The sequence below is a fragment of the Hyla sarda genome, chromosome 5 (genome assembly GCF_029499605.1).
Source record: "Hyla sarda isolate aHylSar1 chromosome 5, aHylSar1.hap1, whole genome shotgun sequence".
Taxonomy (NCBI): domain Eukaryota; kingdom Metazoa; phylum Chordata; class Amphibia; order Anura; family Hylidae; genus Hyla; species Hyla sarda.
The window spans coordinates 157,660,466-157,680,086 of NC_079193.1; the positions used below are offsets into that span (position 1 = coordinate 157,660,466).

The following is a 19,621-nucleotide window of genomic DNA, read 5'->3' on the forward strand; positions in this document are numbered from 1 at the left end:
GTGAGCTGTCTACGAGTTTGATGTATGGAGCCTGGTTCACATATAATACCGCACATTGTTTCACGAACCTTTTATGTGTCAGTTTTCCTCTCTCAAAGGGACACTAACCTATTCGAAACATTTAATTACTTCTTTAATTACATATTAAGAATAAGAAATGGCATCATATCACCAGTAACTGCTCGCGATGTTGTCATAGTGACTGTTTTGCTAGAACATGTACGGGATTTTTTTTCACATAAAGAAAAGATAGACTTGAATTACTGCACTTTTAATGAATGTATGCTCTTGATACATGACTATGTTCAGACATATCTTCTGTACACATACTTTGGAGCAGTAGGGCACGGTCAGATGTTTAGGTTATTGCATACTGTTTCAGTAGTATGCCCTATATGGTGCAAATGTTTGCTTCTAATTCCCACTAAAATCCCAAGCATATCGGGGGAGATTTATCAAAACCTTTCATTTTTCACAGGCCTCTTTAAAAATGAAAGGAGCGATCTGATTGATTGCTATGGGCAACTTAACAACTTTTCCTCTGGACAGGATTTGATAAATCTCCCCCATCATTTCCATGTGCATAACTAGTATTAAATATTTTAATTTGCTAAACGTTATTTTTCTTTTAAGATAAAGAAAAGAGATTTACCAATGTTAACTTCAATGCATTTTTATGCTCAAGTCACATAAAGTATTTAAATCAATATGTTGGTAAGTATTTTTTAGCCAAAACAAGGAGGGGGTCCAAAACACAGAAAAGGTGCAAAATAAATGCTCCTTTTAGGTCAATGACATTTCTAGATCTCGATTGTCTTCCATGTGGTAGCCTTAAAGGGATACTCCACCCGTAGGCATCTTATCCCCTGATAGCGGATAAGATGTCCGATCATGGGGGTCCCGCCACTGGGGACATGATCTCCCTGGTGCACCCGGCATTCGTTTAGAGCATCGGGTGCAGTGCCGGAGGCTCATGACATCACGGCCGCGCCCCACTCGTAATGTCATGGCCATGCCCCCTCAATGCAAGTCTTTGGGAGGGGGCGTGATGGCCGTCTTGTCCCCTCCCATAGGCTTGCATTGAGGAGCATGGCCGTGACATCACAAGCGGGGCGTGACTGTGACATCACGAGCCTCTGCCCTGCATCGCCAGTCACCTGGCATGGATGTCTGGGGAGCCACAGCTGAGATTGTGGGTTCCCCAGTGGTGGGACCCCCATGATCAGACATCTTATCCCCTATCCTTTGGATAGGGGATAAGATGTCCAGGGGCGGAGTACTCTCTGGCTTCTTTTTATTTATTTCTTTATTTAAATTATAAATGTGTGCTATTTTCAAATGCACATGTACACTTTTTTTATTTACACACGCACATATATATATATATATATATATATATATATATATATATATATAGCCCCTTGGAAAAAAACAAACAAACAGATATACGAAGAATTACAGATCTTTCTCATCCACACTGCCTATGCTGTGTCTGCCAGGTAAAGCAAAGCTTCCTTTTGTTCTCTCACCACCCATAATGTTCTGGCCAGGAGTCTCTTGTGCAAATACTTGTGTTTTTACTATGTACACTGTTCTCCTAACTTGCGACATTTGAAGAAAAGTCGTGGTAATATAATTTGAACTTTCTAAATGAATTTTCGCAAGAAAAGTCACATGGAACCAGCCTGCAACATTTAATGCGACCAATTTAGACTAGAAAAAGGTCCAAATATTTGATAAATTCCCCCTATATTCCAGTTTACAAGAGCATAGGTAATTACAATGTGAAAAAATGTGATCCAAACTTCAGACTCCAAGACTACAGCTCAAAATGTTAAGTTATTTTAGTTAATTTTGAGGCTGTACAAAAGATTAAAAAGCAGCTGGCATTAATAATTATCCATATTATGCCACATTAGTGCAATCTCACCTTTAGAAAGGAATAGCAGACCTAACATCACATTTATGTAGCTTACCTAATTGCATTGCTAATGAAGCTAGAATTAATAGTACAGACTACAATTTACCAACATGGCTATTTCAATTGCACTATTGAGAGACAATATAGAGATTTGCGGCTCAAGTGTTTACATTTCACAGCAAAATGTTTAAGAAATCAATTTTGCGAGGTGATACGTCTCACAAAACAATATATACAAATTGCCACTGGTAAATCAAGCTTTAATGTGAGTTGTTCTATTATACAGCTTACAGTACACTGTGTATTACACCATAATTACAATGCATTATGCATGCTTTTATCTTACTTGTAAAGAGCCCCAGTGTTAGAATGTGACACATTGTATGACTCATTTTAATGGACGGAAACAACTTTTTATTGTAATTGCGCATTACTTTAATATTTCTTGTTTAGTGGTTGATCAAATGTACTAATATTATTTTTCAAGAAATTATCCAGGCCACCATATTTCCAGCGCTCCATTGTGAAAGATCATTTTGACCTTAGCTCTACAGTGAAATGTTGTGTTTAAGGTTGATAGCTGCAGTGAGAGGTATATTAGCAAGTTGGCTAATGCATCTAATGGCCTGATATTAAAGAGGAATAAAGGGTAATTTTTGTCCATTAGTACACAATTAACCCCCTCCTCTCCCCACAGATTATTATTCCTCATTTTAGGTGAAGGGAGTACTTTGACTTAGTAGCAGTTGCATTGCCCTGCAACTTCTCCCATTAATTCAAACTGTAGGACATAAAGTTAAATAAAGAAATAAAAAATATATATATATAAAGATTGGGCAGAGTATTCCTTGGGAATACTATAGTCCACCCTCTCTGTTATATAAATGAAACATGTCCTCTGTACCCCTTGAGCTCTTCCTCCATGCCATGTTATAGGGGAAAAAAGTGCTACTTCCCCTTAAAACTGCTTCTCTTTCTGCTCCTTCCTCCAGTCTATGTCTCCATCATTCTGGCTCTGATGAATAATAATACTCATTATATTACTGTTATGTCAAAAATTATATGCTATATCACCCAATCCTTCTCTATCAACTCCTGGTCATTTTTCCAGGCCTGCTTCTCCTCACTCTTCTCTATCTCCTCTACAGTGTGTGTCAAATGTAACACCGGTGGGTGACATAACAAGTACCAGCAATATATCCACACATAGGGGTAGAAATATACCTTTTTCAAGATTCAGTTCTGCTGATTCGATGAGTTCCGGTTGTGACCAAACTAGTTCTGTCCATACCTGTACTTTAGCAGTAACCCAAAAATGTGTGTATAACACTGTTTAACCCCTTAAGGAGCACGGGGTTTTTCCGTTTTTGCACTTTTGTTTTTTCCTCCTCACCTTTTAAAAATCCTAACCCTTTCAATTTTGCACCTAAAAATCAATATGATGGCTTATTTTTTGCGCCACCATTTCTACTTTGCAGTGACATCAGTCATTTTACCAAAAAATCTACGGCAAAATGGGAAAAAAAATTGTGCAACGCAATTGAAGAAAAAACGCCATTTTGTAACTTTTGGGGGCTTCCGTTTCTACACAGTGCATTTTTCGGTAAAAATGACACCTTATCTTTATTCTGTAGGGCCATACTATTTAAATGATACCCCACTTTTATAGGTTTGATTTTGTCATACTTCTGAAAAAAATCATAACTACATGCAGGAAAATGTATACGTTTAAAATTGTCATATTCTGACCCTATAACTTTTTTATTTTTCCACATATGGGGCAGTATGAGGGCAAGTTTTTGTGCTGTGACCTGAAGTTTTTGGCGGTACCATTTTTGTATTGATCAGACTTGTTGATCGCTTTTTATTCATTTTTTCATGATATAAAAAGTGACCAAAAATACACTATTTTGGACTTTGGAATTTTTTTGCGTGTACGCCATTGACTCTGCGGTTTAATTAATTATATATTTTTATCATTCGGACATTTCCGCACTCGGCGATACCACATATGTTTATTTTAATTTTTATTTACACAGTTTTTTTTTTTTATGGGAAAAGAGGGGTGATTCAAACTTTTATTAGGGGAGGGGATAAATGATCTTTATTCACTTTTTTTTTTTCCACTTTTTTTTTGCAGTGTTATAGCTCCCATATGGGCCTATAACACTGCACACACTGATCTTTTACATTGATCACTGGTTTCTCATAGGAAACCAGTGATCAATGATTCTACCGCTTGACTGCACATGCCTGGATCTCTGGCACTCGGGATGCCGCGATTTTGCAGCAGACATCCCAACAGCCCCCTGAGCTTTACTTTCACTTTAGACGCGGCGTTCAACTTTGAATGCCGCGTCTAAAGGGTTAATATCATGTATTGGCCCTGCTTTATAGAAAGGGAAAAGACTCAGGACATAACGGTATGTCCATGGTCCTTAAGAGATTAAAGGGGTACTCCTCTGGAAACCTTTATTTTTTAAAAAAGTTAAGAAAGTTAAACATATTTGTAAATTACTTCTATTTAAAAATCTTAATCCTTCCAGTACTTATCAGCTGCTATATGCTCCACAGGAAGTTCTTTACTTTTTGAATTTCCTTTCTGTCTGACCACAGTGCTCTCTGCTGACACCTCTGTCCATTTTAGGAACTGTCTGGAGCAGGATAGCTTTCAACAGTTCCTAAAATGGACAGAGGTGTCAGCAGAGAGCCCTGTAGTCAGACAAAAAGGAAATTCAAAAGAAAATAACTTCCTGTGGAGCATACAGCAGCTGATAAGTACTGGAAGGATTACAATTTTTAAATAGAAGTAATTTACAGATCTGTTAAACTTTCTGGCACCAGTTGATTTAGAAAAAATAGTTTTCCAGTGGAGTACCCTTTCAACATATATGCACACAGGTGTATCAAAAGAAGCAATGACTTTTTTGTAGAGGTCCAAAAATTATCCCCTTTTGGGAGTAGCAACAGGGTTTGTGCTTGGAAAGTAAAGAAGCAGTGGCATTTTACAAGCCTTAAAATTGATTCCCATTTTGGGGTGTAGCAACAAGATTGGCATCCTAGAGAGTGCACAAAAGTGGCATAAAACCCTCAGATATGCACAGATTCTTCACAATTAGTGTAAGAAGAAAAAATACTAATTCAATTTTAATCAAAACAGATTTTACACTAACAGAACAGATTATTACATAGGTGTGGTCCAACTCCTATCTGTGTTGTTCATTGCTTAGTGTCCCTCACAGAGATCTTCACCCAACACCTGCAATCTCTAAAATTACTGCTGACGCTATGTGCATCATAGATGTTTGTAAGGCATTATGGGATTCCCTGAGATCAGGAGATCTTCCTCCTTTACCTTTATTCCATGTCGCTCATTTTATTTTAGCAGGTTCTGCAAAACCGAACACCAAAAGTTAGAGTTCTGGCCAAACCAAGCTTTTAGCAAAGCTGAACTCAGGTTCTACAGGTTATGTTTGCTCATCTCTACACAGGAACACTTTTAAATTATTCCAATTGATAGCTACTTTTGTTTTGTTGTATGTAAAAGAGTAAATGAAAAAGAATTTCCATTAAAATATAACTGCAAATTTCGGAAATCCAAATAGAAAAAAAACAATCAGTATTTTTTTATGTTTACTATGTGTAAAACATTTATTGTTTAAGGCTGGGTTCACACTACGTTTTTCAACTAAGGTTCCCGCATACGTTTTCTATCAAAAACCGTATGGGGAAAAAAAACGGATGGAACAGTATGGGAAAAAGTAAACCGTATGGGTTTTTAAACAGTATACTGTTTTTAAAAGTGCATACTGTTCCGTCCGTTTTTGTAGAAAAAAAACCCATACGTTTTTGAAAATTTTGTCCATTTTTAATGGGAGGGGTCTTGGGTGGGGACTTTAGGATTCAAATGCGCATGTGCAAAGTAAAAACGTATACGTTTTTCCCGTATGGAACCGTATACATGTGCGTTTCCTATTGACGTCCATGTAAAAAAAAACGTATGCGGTTGCAGTACGGTTTTTAAACCGGAGACAAAATCGTGGTCAACCACGGTTTTGACTCCGGTTTAAAAACCGTACTACAACTGCATACGTTTTTTTTAACATGGACGTCAATAGGAAACGCACATGTATACGGTTCCATACGGGAAAAACGTATACGAATGCGCATTTGAATCCTAAAGTCCCCACCCAAGACCCCTCCCATTAAAAATGGACAAAATTTTCAAAAACGTATGGGTTTTTTTTTCTACAAAAACGGACGGAACAGTATGCACTTTTAAAAACAGTATACTGTTTAAAAACCCATACGGTTTACTTTTTCCCATACTGTTCCATCCGTTTTTTTCCCCCATACGGTTTTTGATAGAAAACGTATGCGGGAACCTTAGTTGAAAAACGTAGTGTGAACCCAGCCTAAGAAATGTTGAACACAAACAAGAATTAACAGATCGGACATCAGTACATCTGTTCCAATTAAAGCCCTGTAATCCAATGTCCAATAGTCAATCATTATAATACTGAATAAAGTTATAGGCAAGATATTTGAAAACCATCCAGGTGAAGCAACATATCCTGTGAAGGCAATACTGATTAATGTCCTAAGAAAACACAGAATCACTCAACTGTAAAAGCAGCGTGCATACTTGACGTTTTAAAGTATTCTCTAGTTTCAGAACTATGCATAAAGAACAAGGAACCTGGAAAGAAAAGAGAAGAAAAGATTGTTGATTTTCCTGCTACATCTCAATCAGTCTCAGGCAGAAGGTCATAGGATTAATTAAGGAAAGCATTGCTGTCTTCAGAGTTATCCTTCCCATCATCCTATAGACAGTTCTAATCAGCTTTGTCCCGAATAGTACAGTACTTTGCAGGTTGTGCTGGGTTTCAATTGAACATTGTAATTGACAATAGGAGCTCATCTTTCAAAAAATCTGAATTAAAGATTATAGCGGCGATTTTTCCTCTCTTTAGGGAAAAACATTTATTAAATTAGTTAATATGCTTAACCCCTTAAGGACACAGTGTTTTTTCATTTTTGCACTTTTGTTTTTTCTTCATCACCTGCTAAAAATCATAACACTTTCAGTTTTGTACATACAGACCCATATGAGGGCTTTTTTTTTTTTTTTTTGCTCCACCAATTGTACTTTATAATGACATCAATCATTTCACCACAAAATTTACGGCAAAACCAAAAAAAAATATTTCTGGAGCAAAATTGGAAAAAACACCATTTTGTAACTTTTGGGGGCTTCAAATTCTATGCAGTGCACTTTTTGGTAAAAATGACACCACATCTTTATTTTGTACGTCAATACGGTTACAAGGATAGCTAATTTATATAGGTTTTATTTTATTTTACTACTTAAAAAATTATACCTACACGCACCAAAATTTGCATGTGTAAAATTGTCATCTCCTGACCCCTATAGATTTTTTATTTTGCCATATACAGGGATGTATGAGGGCTAATTTTTTGCACGTGATCTAAAGTTTTTATTGGTGCCATTTTTGTTTTGATGGGACTTTTTAATTGCATTTTATAAATTTTTTTAGGGTATAAAAAGTGATCAAAAATATGCAATTTTGGACTTTTTTTTTTTTTTACATGTATGCCATTGAATGTGCGGTTTAATTAACATATTTTTACAGTTCGGACATTTACGCACGTGGCGATAACACATATGTTTATTTTTATTGTGGTTACATATTTTTTTATATGGAATTTGGGAATATATTTAGCTATCCAAGTATCTATATAGACAGATTTGGGATTTGTCACTTGCTACATGCATCCTTTACTAGAACATATCCTCTGTCTGACTTAGAAAACTGTCTAAAACATAGCTATGTACTCGTGTTTAGAATGCTCTACGTCCTTGCTGTTGTCTGGTTCCATACCACTACCTTTTTTTTCATCTAGGTGATACATTGACACATTTTCCATTGGGCCCACTTGTTACAAGTTACGAGTATTGAGGCCAAACAACGTCTTCCACTTTCAAGCATATCTGTGTGCACTCCACTGGCTGCTGTACATGTTACATCCTTCTGCTTCTTTAGATACTAGCCCTGAACAATAAAAATCTTTAAGGTGATAGGCATATACTTTGAAATAATTTTATTGTATGTTTATAATTATACATAAATTAACAGTTTAGAGATATGTAGGAACATCATGTGTAAAAGGTGTAGTGCTACCCCATTGGAATGTACTTGTGGTTAAAGAAAACAACTTTATTTTTAATTTCACAATAAGGCAATACATATGCATAATGATAACAGGGGAGCATAGTCTGATGATTTTTTCCCATACTTTGGAGGGTAAATCAAACAGAAGAAATTAAACAGCAGAACTTACAATGATCTTTCATTGGGACCTGGAGGGCTATGTGTCGCGCCTAGCCTACAGGAGGTTGGGTTGCTCCCTCTATGGCTGAGAGCTCTTTCTTCAACCTCCCATGCTCTCTATGAATGTTAGAAAGACTACTTTTCACCACAGCATGCTACACAAGTCTATTTTATGCTGCTGTCTTGCTGTCTCCAAAGTTTTTTGTTACTGCCAGATGACTATGTTTCTCAGGAATTGCCCCTGATCACCCATAGATGCAGATTTACAATCTGGTAGCCTCAAATACTTACAATTCTTTACTAGAGTCCCATCTGATATATAGTCCTTGCAATTGTGATACTTTCTCTTAAAGAGTGCAATTGTAACTTTAACAGCACACAGTTCTACCCGTCAATTACTGTGTATGTATACTATTAGTCTCTGATACCTTTTGTATCATGATTTACTTGTAGGAGAACATAACTACTAAGGCTTATTCTGTAATCCTCTGGTATGGTCACTAGAGAAGGGTGAATTGAAGCTGACAAAGTCAAATTCATTTAGAATTTCATGAAAAATTTGATTCTCTCTCTCTCTCTCTCTCTCTCTCTCTCTCTCTCTCAAATCTGTTTAACTTTCTGGCACCAGTTAATAAAAAAAAATGTTTACCACCGGAGTACCCCTTTAACTAATGCCCCCTGACAATACTTAGCTATATGACACAACTCAAACTCTTGTATTTTTTGTCCTTACATGCCAGTTTCCCGGGCTTCAGTCCTTTCGGGCTTTTAATCGTTCCTTTGTTTTTTCACAGCCCACTGGCCCTTTTAAGAGAATAAAGGAAGATGTCTATATTGTCCTATATATTCAAAGACTCTCCCATTTATCAGCTTTGATATAGGTGTTTTCACTACAATCCAGTATCATTTTACTATTATACTTTGCCATTATATTTTACTTACTTAGTGTGTTTATTTATTGCTGAGATTTCTCAGATGTTGAACCTGCTGTTCAAAAAGAGAATTGCTTCTTCAAGAGGAGTCAAGTAAGAAAGAAATCATCCACTTTAACACAAGGACACCACTTACAAAAAGCGACCATCTCACATAAAACTAGAAAAGGCACCTCTGCCATAGATGAATGATATTATCTGATAGTATCATGATGCTGTTCTTTCAGCTGCAAGGATGAGGAGTTTCAGACTTGTAGGACTGTCTACCCATGGTTCACTTATTTCTAATGTGCATCCTCTTGTATAAACCAACACGACACTTGTCCATGGTTGGACAGTTTTAGGAAGCTATGTTGTTTTTTTTTTTTTCTTTCATGCCTCTATCTTTTTCTTGGCAGTCTTATTCTAAACAGTAACCAGAAAATATAATATACTGTAACTGTGAATATATAATGAAACATACTGCTTATTTTATGATTTACATAGTTTAAATTATGCAGCCATCAAGCCTGTGTTGCTGCAGCAGATGTTCCTCCTACAGAGATTTCCTTTAATGCAGGAGCCTAAACAATGGAAAAGTTAGTAAAGTATTCATTGACTTATTTGAAAGTGTTTTGGACACTACAGAGGAGATTTATCAAAACCTGTCCAAAGGATTGCTATGGGCAACTGGGAAACTGTTCCATTGCACAGGCTTTGATAAATCTCCTCCCACATGTGCACATGTCCTTATGTATTTAAGGCTTTTCTGGTAGCACAGTTTCACGTATATCTTCATCTCAAGCACGTTCTCTATAAGGAATTGTATCCCATAGATGTTTTTATTGAATTTAATATATTAGATACAAAAGCCATGGACATAAACGGCCTGTGGAGAAAAAAATCACCCCACTAGGTTTTTAATTCGAATATCCCATTGAGACTGACCTGTTTTTCATTTGATCATCAATCACTGTCAGTAGCCAAGTACCTACAGCTGTTCCTCCAAGCAACACTGCAGTGCTGCAAAACCATTTCATTCTCAGCATACATTTTCCTATTAGGGTTGAACATGGCACATCCAGGACTCTGTTACCCTTTGTCCCAGTTTCTTGTGTCATCAGAAAAGAAGCAGATTAGTTCATGGCCCCATTCATGAGATATTAAGCAGAAATAGGGCATTCAATATCCAATTTGAGAGCTGGAAGACAGCGGAGAGATTGTGAAATATACAATTCATCACAAATAAGTTACTATCCACACTAACATGCATACAGCTCTGTTGTATTACATAGTATTGTACAGAATCAAACCCTTTTTTCCTGCTCAAATTTACTATGAAAACACATATACGTTTAGAATTTCTTAATAAGCAAAAACATTTCTTCTTATACAGGTTCACTGACCCACCATTGAATGATTTACTATGATAATGGATAAAACAATCTGACGGATGTTTTAGTTCTTCAGGCAGCTTTGGCTGGAAACATTATATGAGCCAAAGATAATCAAAAGTATTAAAACAAATGATTAAGTGGAAATGTGTTCAAAGAAAATAATTCCAAAATGCATGCAAATGTATAATAAAGAGACTTGGTGCCAGTAGTCTTAGATACTCCTCCTGGTCTCATATGGACCAGTTCAGACATCAGGGCTGATCCAGGCTTAGACACAAATCTCACTTTTAAAGATGATGATTATTGAATATTTTTGTCTCCTGGCTTTATTAAAATCATCTCAGCTCACAGATATTCTTTAACCCCTTAACGACCACGGATGTAAATGTACGTCCTGGTGCGGTAGTACTTCGCGCATCAGGACGTAAATTTACGTCCTGTACATGACCGTGAGTATCGGAGCGATAGCTGATAGCAGCAAGGGACCTGCCGGTAATGACTGACATCTGCAATTGCGTGGATGTCTGCCATTAACCTCTCAGATGCCGTGATCAATACAGATCATGGCATCTGGGGCAGCGCGGCTACATTTTATGCTGATCTGATCGCCCGCGGCACGGCCGCAGGGATCAGATCAGTTATCATGGCGGACGGAGGTCCCCTCACCTGCCTCTGCCACCTTCCCGGCTTCTTCTGCTCTGGTCTGAGATTGAGCAGACCAGAGCAAAAGATAGCCGATAACACTAATCAGTGCTTTTCCCTATGCATAGCACTGAACGGTATTAGCAATCAACTGATTGACATCCCAGCGATCAAGTGATTGTTGGCGGCCAGTTAGCTGTAGGGAATGCTGAGTTTTAAATTAGCTTTGCAGTGAGTGTCAATGGGCTGTCATTGTTGGTAGAAATCTTCATGATGGTCTGGCCCAGATAAAGTAGAAAAAGAAAGGTGAATGATTTTTCATCTGTCACTGTGAGTCACTGAATATATTCTATGTTCTGTATAGTGGATTTCATAGTTGCATTAGTCATTATGTGGTGGTAATTATAGTCATGGTTTGGCAGCATTATCTGCATGGCAAAAAAGTATTGGTATACTTGATTAGGTCAGTAAAGTTGTTGGGGGGGAGTAATATGCAAGGTGTAATGTAATGGAGTAAAACAGTAATGGTGTAATACAGTTTCATGAATTGAAGATGATCTTTCATATGTTAACATTATATATTTAGTCTCTCTCTCTCTCTCTCTCTCTCTCTCTCTCTCTCTCTCTATATATATATATATATATACATATCATAGAGAGCAAAGATTTCATTTACTAATTCAGTGAATTATGATAACTGTATGTTTATATACCTCAGAATTACCCCTATACGTGACTTACAAAAAACACACATTTTACATCTCTGCTGTCTTGTTTACATTTTGAAAAGCTACATGGTTTCCTGTTGTGAGACTCTTTAGATGTGGTCTCTTCCTTTATAAATTCATGACAAATATACAGTTAAGGAGACAACTCCTGTAGTGTTTGATAGGCCTGAATGTCAGAATCACTTAATTTAAAGTCTAAGTCACTGTAGATCACAAGCATTTCTGCACAGCGGCAGACTTTTATGAAAAAGCATATAATACACTGAATACATCAATAGTGTTTCCACAACATGAATAAGAGGTTATAACAAAGTAACTTGTTCATTGGAGGAGCTTACTGCTTCCTATTTTAACAACTGTGGTTGAGTGTATACAGCATTTCTTGCTGTTACTCTGTCTTCATGTTAGCATGTAATTGTAGGAGAAGATTATTCATAATGCTGTATTTGTCAAAAAACAACAAAAATACCACAGGAAATATAGTATTGTATGTGATGTTTTTATTTTTTTTTTTCAAGTATAATATGTCTCAATATATTTGGCTTCTACACTGTCTGATAGATCAGTCACTAAATCATTCACGTGGGCATTGGCTGCCATTATTGGGTGATGTACAGCAGATGAGCTATGGTGTTTTTGAAGGGTCATCTTCAACGACAAACCAATCAGCCAATGAACAAACATTTAAAGGGATACTCCGCCCCTAGACATCTTATGCCCTATGCAAAGAATAGGGGATAAAATGTGAGATCGTGGGGGTCTCGCCGCTGGGGACTCTCTGCTGCAGCACCCACCTGTTGCGGCTTGCGGAAACGCTCAAGGTGACGTCGTGACATGTCACGACTCCGCCCCCGTGTGACATCACACCCCGCCCCTCAATGTAAGTCTATGGGAGGGGGCATGGCAGCCGTCATGCCCCCTCCCATAGACTTGCATTGAGGGGGGGAGTGATGTCACACGGGGCGGAGTCATGACATCACGATCTCCCATAACCGTGGTCGTGAGGAGCTAGGATCAGAGCCTCCAGCGCTGCTGGAAGCCGCAACAGGTGGGTGCTGTAGCCGAGATCCCGGGGGTCCCCAGCGGCGCGACCCCCGCGATCTGACATCTTATCCCCTATCCTTTTGATAGGGGATAAGATGTCTAGGGGCGGAGTACCTCTTTAAGCGTGCTTTGAGATAGAGTCTATTGATAAAAACTGCTGAAAAAAGCTGAGCACAGGCTAAAGAAAAAAAATGAACAGGAAGAAGTAATTTTTTGCTGCACCTTTTTATTGATCTGCAACTTTCTGAAAAAACTCTACCTGTGGATGATTTATTTTTATTGCTTATGCCGTTTACTAGGAAGTATCATTAGTGACATTTGTAAAAAGGTGCTAAAAAATGTGTAAGTAAATACATTTTTGCGTAAGCTCACCCCCATGATCACCAGTAATCAGACCCGGAGCGAACAGGCTCCGGGGACTGATTATAATAGGGTGCTGCGTGCATGATTACGAGGGTCCCCAGCGGCTTAGGGGATAGGGCATAAGATGTCTTAGTGCCGGAGTACCCCTTTAAATAAATTAAACTATATAAGGGTTGTTTTGATGCTATGACCAGATTATCGGTTAATAAATACTCTAGACCAAAGTAACGAATTTTGCACTGAAACTGATAAATGGATAAAATAAAAGGTACATGTTGATGACGAAGTGATGAAAAGCAAAAATCATGATAGAAAATGAGTTTAGCCAGCCGCACCATATGAAATTGAAAGTTCAGCTAGGTGTGGTGAGGTAAATTCCAGTCAATTTCTTGCTATTCCAAAATCATCCACATTGTGAACAATTTTGAGAAATGTAATGCAGCTCAGCATTTTTTTGCGCAAAAAAGATTGTCTACAAAAATTTAAAAAAAATTAAAAAAATATATAAAAAATATATGGTAATATGACTAAATATTTTTTTCTTAATAATACAATTTTATTTATGGAATCCTACATATAGCATTATTTTTTTACCTACTCCTTAACAAATAGTTGTATAAATATTATATTATATATACATATAGAATAAATACATATATATTATATATACATATACATACAATATTTTCAGTCAGATATATGTTTACCCTTGTAACCAAGTGGACAATGGCACAATTTGACCAAGGGCCTCTATAATCTTTCAAGGCTTCGTTAAAGCTGCAATTTCCCCACCTATGGAAAACAATAGTTTGCAGCAGGATACCTCCAGCTTACCTCTGTGAGGAAAAATAAAAATATTAAACATGTTAAAAGATCACATGTTTTTTATTTTTATCTAAAAGCCGAGGAATGTGCTCTCGAATCACCCAAAGTGCAAGAAAAAGTGCAAGCGTGTTACACTAAAAAAAAACATGCACAGAGGATGCGGTCTATCGCAAGCCCTTCTCCAATAGAAGAGAGGCCCCCCAACAAACCTTACCCTTCGCCTCCGGACCAAAAGGTACCTGCGAGGTTCCAGGTGCGATGCTCCCGGCATCCCGCTAGGCAATAGCAAATGTATCTGCCCGCAGAGCCGATAACGGTAGGTACCCTGCCAGAGCAGGAGTACCTGGGGTGTTTGCAGGGAGGTGCGGAACCTAATGGCCACACACACCTCCCCTAGACCACCAGGAGGGACACCCAGAAGGGCTACTGCATCCTGACAAATCCTGTGGACGCACAACACGCAAAAAGTGACACAGTGAGACAAAAATAAATAAGTGAATGTGTGCAGATATACTGCCCGGACATCCGACCGGATCTATAAAATTTTCTCTGATCCTAGCCAGAAGGCCGGGAATCAAGAGGTGAGTGCCACAAAGGTGCAGAGATCATGGTGCCCGTGTTTCAACTCAGTGAGTCCATCCTCCCAGTGAGTTTCGGCACCTCGGGGTCACCACTCCCCCGGGCACTAAAGTTCCTCGGCTCTAGACCCTCTCAGCCTCATGGCGAGACCCGGATGAAGAAGGTCACATCAGGGCAGCCGTCGAGCGGATTCCTCAGAACCAGCCCCGGAACGCCCGCTCCCTACCATGCAGCAACCATTCCCACCAGCTCCAAACTGGCGTCGCCTGCCACCAGCATGAAACTGATAAGAGCAGATACTACACTTGATCTTAGCCAAAAGGCTGAGAATCGATGTTAAAAGATCACATGGTCAATCATATGACCCATTTTGAAGGTAACACTGACTTGAAGGGATGTTACCTCTAAAAGGTGCAACTTTGCCTATTGCTTTTCTCAAAATGGGAAAAAAAAGAACCTCTCAATATCAAAAAAATAATGCATTATTATTATTTTTTTTTTTTTTTTTTTTGTAAGGCCAAGTCTCTAAATCGGGAAGTGGGAAATTGACACTGCTTTAAAAGAAATCATAATTTCTTAAAACTTACAACACCAGCTGCAAAAGCTGAAACAGAGCAATGAAAAAAATGAAACTTTTATCCAGGCATTGCTTTTGGACTGGTTGGAAATACAAATTATTATATTTTATACCGTAAATTATACAGAATGGCTTTTTGTACAGTTATGGCTCCAGTAAGGGATCGTGATGCAGCAGGAACACGCTGATATTGGCCCATATTTGAGCTAATGCTTATATTCTCATTGCTGTTGAGCTGTGTTCCTACATTAGATGTCAAAATTTTAATTATATCCTTTGTGAGTTTTCAAGGACAAAAACATTTTCACTTCCAGACAGGAGAAAGCCAGATTTCCTGTTTATACTGTTCTGCTATAAGTATGAAAGCAAATTGATCTATTGCCTCTGCATTGCTAGTTGTACTTATTCCTAGCAAATATGGCATGACTTGTGTCTTTGTTTGCGTTTGTTCTTTTCTACTGCAAAGTAGATATTTTGGCGGATGCTAAGACAAACAGCTTTTAGTTTTCAGGAGAAAATCCACACTTGTAAAATAGTAGATAATCAAAATTATCTGCAAAATATACCTTGAAACAGGCATGCAGATCTGTATTCATTACAATAGTGTTTACTGTACTGAAGTAAATGCAAACACCTGTCAGGCATCTGGTTTTAATCCAAGTTGCATCTGCTCCTGATTTAGCAGTTTAGATTAGATTTGTTAGATTGTTGTCAGCTTGTCAGTTAAAAAAACAATAGTCATTTACTACGTTTTTTACCAGAAGCTAAATGTAAAAACAGAGATGGAGTTGTTGCAGTGAGCAATAGGATAACCAAAGTCTTGGTTGTTTTAACCTGTGAATATGTCTTCAAAATATGCACCACAGGTTCACCCAAACAAAATCTAATACACAGAGTTATAGGGTACGTATACAGATTTAAATGAGGTATAAAGTAGGCTGGGTTCACACTACGTTTTTCAACTACGGTTCCTGCATACGTTTTCTATCAAAAACCGTATGGGAAAAAAACGGATGGAACAGTATGGGAAAAAGTAAACCGTATGCGTTTTTAAACAGTATACTGTTTTTAAAAGTGCATACAGTTCTGTCAGTTTTTATAGAAGAAAAACCCATGGTTGACCACGATTTTGTCTCCGGTTTAAAAACCGTACTGCAACCGCATACGTTTTTTTAACATGGACGGCAATGGGAAACGCACATGTATACGGTTCCATACGGGAAAAACTTATACGTTTTTACTTTGCACATGCGCATGTGAATCCTAAAGTCCCCACCCAAGACCCCTCCCATTAAAAATGGACCAAATTTCTAAAAACGTGTTTTTTTTCTATAAAAACTGACAGAACTGTATGCACTTTTAAAAACAGTATACTGTTTAAAAACGCATACGGTTTACTTTTTCCCATACTGTTCCGTCCGTTTTTTTCCCATACGATTTTTGATAGAAAACGTGTGCCGGAACCGTAGTTGAAAAAATTAGTGTGAACCCAGCCTTACCCAGATCTACGGTGCAGTTCATAATATAGACCTTTTATTAGCCCAGTGTACCCAGAAACTCTGTCTCTATGCTGGGTTCCCCTTTTATTGCGCAAAGCAGACAATTAACATATTAGCAATGACGGCTAATAATGGGTTTGTCTCTTTTAGCTAAGGCTGGGTTCACACTACGTTTTTCAACTAAGGTTCCCGCATACGTTTTCTATCAAAAACCGTATGGGGAAAAAAAACGGATGGAACAGTATGGGAAAAAGTAAACCGTATGGGTTTTTAAACAGTATACTGTTTTTAAAAGTGCATACTGTTCCGTCCGTTTTTGTAGAAAAAAACCCATACGTTTTTGAAAATTTTGTCCATTTTTAATGGGAGGGGTCTTGGGTGGGGACTTTAGGATTCAAATGCGCATGTGCAAAGTAAAAACGTATACGTTTTTCCCGTATGGAACCGTATACATGTGCGTTTCCCATTGACGTCCATGTTAAAAAAAACGTATGCAGTTGCAGTACGGTTTTTAAACCGGAGTCAAAACCGTGGTTGACCACGATTTTGTCTCCGGTTTAAAAACCGTACTGCAACCGCATACGTTTTTTTAACATGGACGTCAATGGGAAACGCACATGTATACGGTTCCATACGGGAAAAACGTATACGTTTTTACTTTGCACATGCGCATTTGAATCCTAAAGTCCCCACCCAAGACCCCTCCCATTAAAAATGGACAACATTTTCAAAAACGTATGGGTTTTTTTTCTACAAAAACGGACGGAACAGTATGCACTTTTAAAAACAGTATACTGTTTAAAAACCCATACGGTTTACTTTTTCCCCATACTGTTCCATCCGTTTTTTTCCCCATACGGTTTTTGATAGAAAACATATGCGGGAACCTTAGTTGAAAAACGTAGTGTGAACCCAGCCTAATCCGGGTATATTATACCTCATTTTAAAGCAGTTCACTCAGTGAACTGGCTGTCAGTTTCACTTTATATACACATAAATATTGAATGGTTCAAGAGAGATTGATCGATAGGGTGTAGTTAGTTCTACATCTGAGATCCTCATGCTACATTTGGTGCATTCTATAGAAGCAGATTAATTTCATTCAGTTCTCTTGTCATTTACCTCAATTTGCACAATTTTAAAGACCAATAAGGTGATATCACTGATTTAAGCTGGGAGTGATTCATTGTTGGGGCTACTCAAGTAAGCTTTTCATACAAAGAAATTATTTTGTGTATTATGGTATTCTATAAAACGTTATTTTGGCCTTGAGGACACAGCCAATATATATATATATATATATATATATATATATATATATATATATATATATATATATATATATTTTTTTTTTTTTTTTTTTTTGCATTTCAGTTTTTTCCTCCTTGCTGTGAAGAGCCATAACTCTTTTATCTCTTCCTCCACAGACCCATAAGAAGGCTTGTTTTATGCACAACTAATTGTTCTCTTTTAATGCACCTTTAATTTTACCAAAAAATTTACTTCATAGCAAAAATATATATATATTATTTGGGGGGGGGGGATGGTGCTGGATAATTGAAAAGATTTTTCAACTTTTTTTTACACAGTGCACTTTATGGTAAAAATTACATGTCATATTTATTCTGTGGGCTGATTAAAATTATACCCATATAAACATGCTTGTTTATAATTGTACTGTTTTTATTTAACCCCTTAAGGAATCAGCGTTTTTCAATTTTTGCTTTTTTGTTTTTTCCTCCTTACCTTTTAAAAATCATAACCCTTTCGATTTCCCACCTAAAAATCCATATTATGGCTTATTGTCTGCGCCACCAATTCTACTTTGCAGGGACATTAGTCATTTTACCCAAAAATCCACAGCGAAGCGGAAAAAAATCATTGTGCTACAAAATTGAAGAAAAAACACCATTTTGTAAATGTTGGGGGCTTCATTTTCTACGCAGTGCATTTTTTGTAAAAATGACACCTTATCTTTATTCTGTAGGTCCATACGGTTAAAATGATACCCTACTTATATAGGTTTGATTTTGTCGTACTTCTGGAAACTACATGCAGGAAAATTTATACGTTTAAAAATGCCCTCTTCTGACCCCTATAACTTTTTTATTTGTCCGCGTACGGGACGGTTTGAGGCCTTATTTTTTGCGACGTGATCTGAAGTTTTATCGGCACCATTTTTGTTTTGATTGGACTTTTTGATCGCTTTTTATTCATTTTTAATGGTATAAAAATTGACCAAAAAAACACTATTTTGGACTTTGGAATTTTTTACGTGTACGACATTGGCCGTGCGGTTTAATTATCAATATATTTTTATAGTTTGGACATTTGCGCATATGGAGCTACCACATATGTTTATTTTTATTTACACAGTTTTTTTAATGGGAAAACTTTTATTAGGGAAGGGGTTAAATCACGTTTATTAAGACTTTTTTCCCTTTTTTTTTTTTACAGTGTTATAGCCCTCATAGGGGCTATAACATTGCACACACTGATAATTTACACTGGTCACTGGCATGTATTAACATGTCATTGATCAGTGTTATCGGCGCTTGCCTGCTCCTGCTTGGATCTCAGGCATGGAGCAGTCATTCGCCGATTGGACATGGAGGAGGAAGGTAGGGATCCTCCCGGTGTCCTGTAAGCTGTTCGGGACTTCATAGCGGTGGTCCTGAACAGCCTGACTGAGCTGCTGGGATACTTTCAGTTTCACTTCAGATCGCCGCATCTGAAGGGTTAATACAGGGCATCACCGCAATCGGTGATATCCTGTATTAGC

At 37.6% G+C, this 19,621-nt stretch overlaps 1 protein-coding gene and 1 pseudogene across 1 annotated transcript in view; one reads left to right on the top strand and one right to left on the bottom strand.

Annotated features, from left to right (window-relative positions):
• CNTNAP2 (contactin associated protein 2) overlaps positions 1-19,621 on the top strand; it is a 1,818,787-nt gene that overhangs the window by 320,235 nt on the left and 1,478,931 nt on the right. The window lies entirely within an intron of this gene.
• On the bottom strand, positions 14,998-15,098 carry LOC130274622 (U2 spliceosomal RNA; annotated as a pseudogene).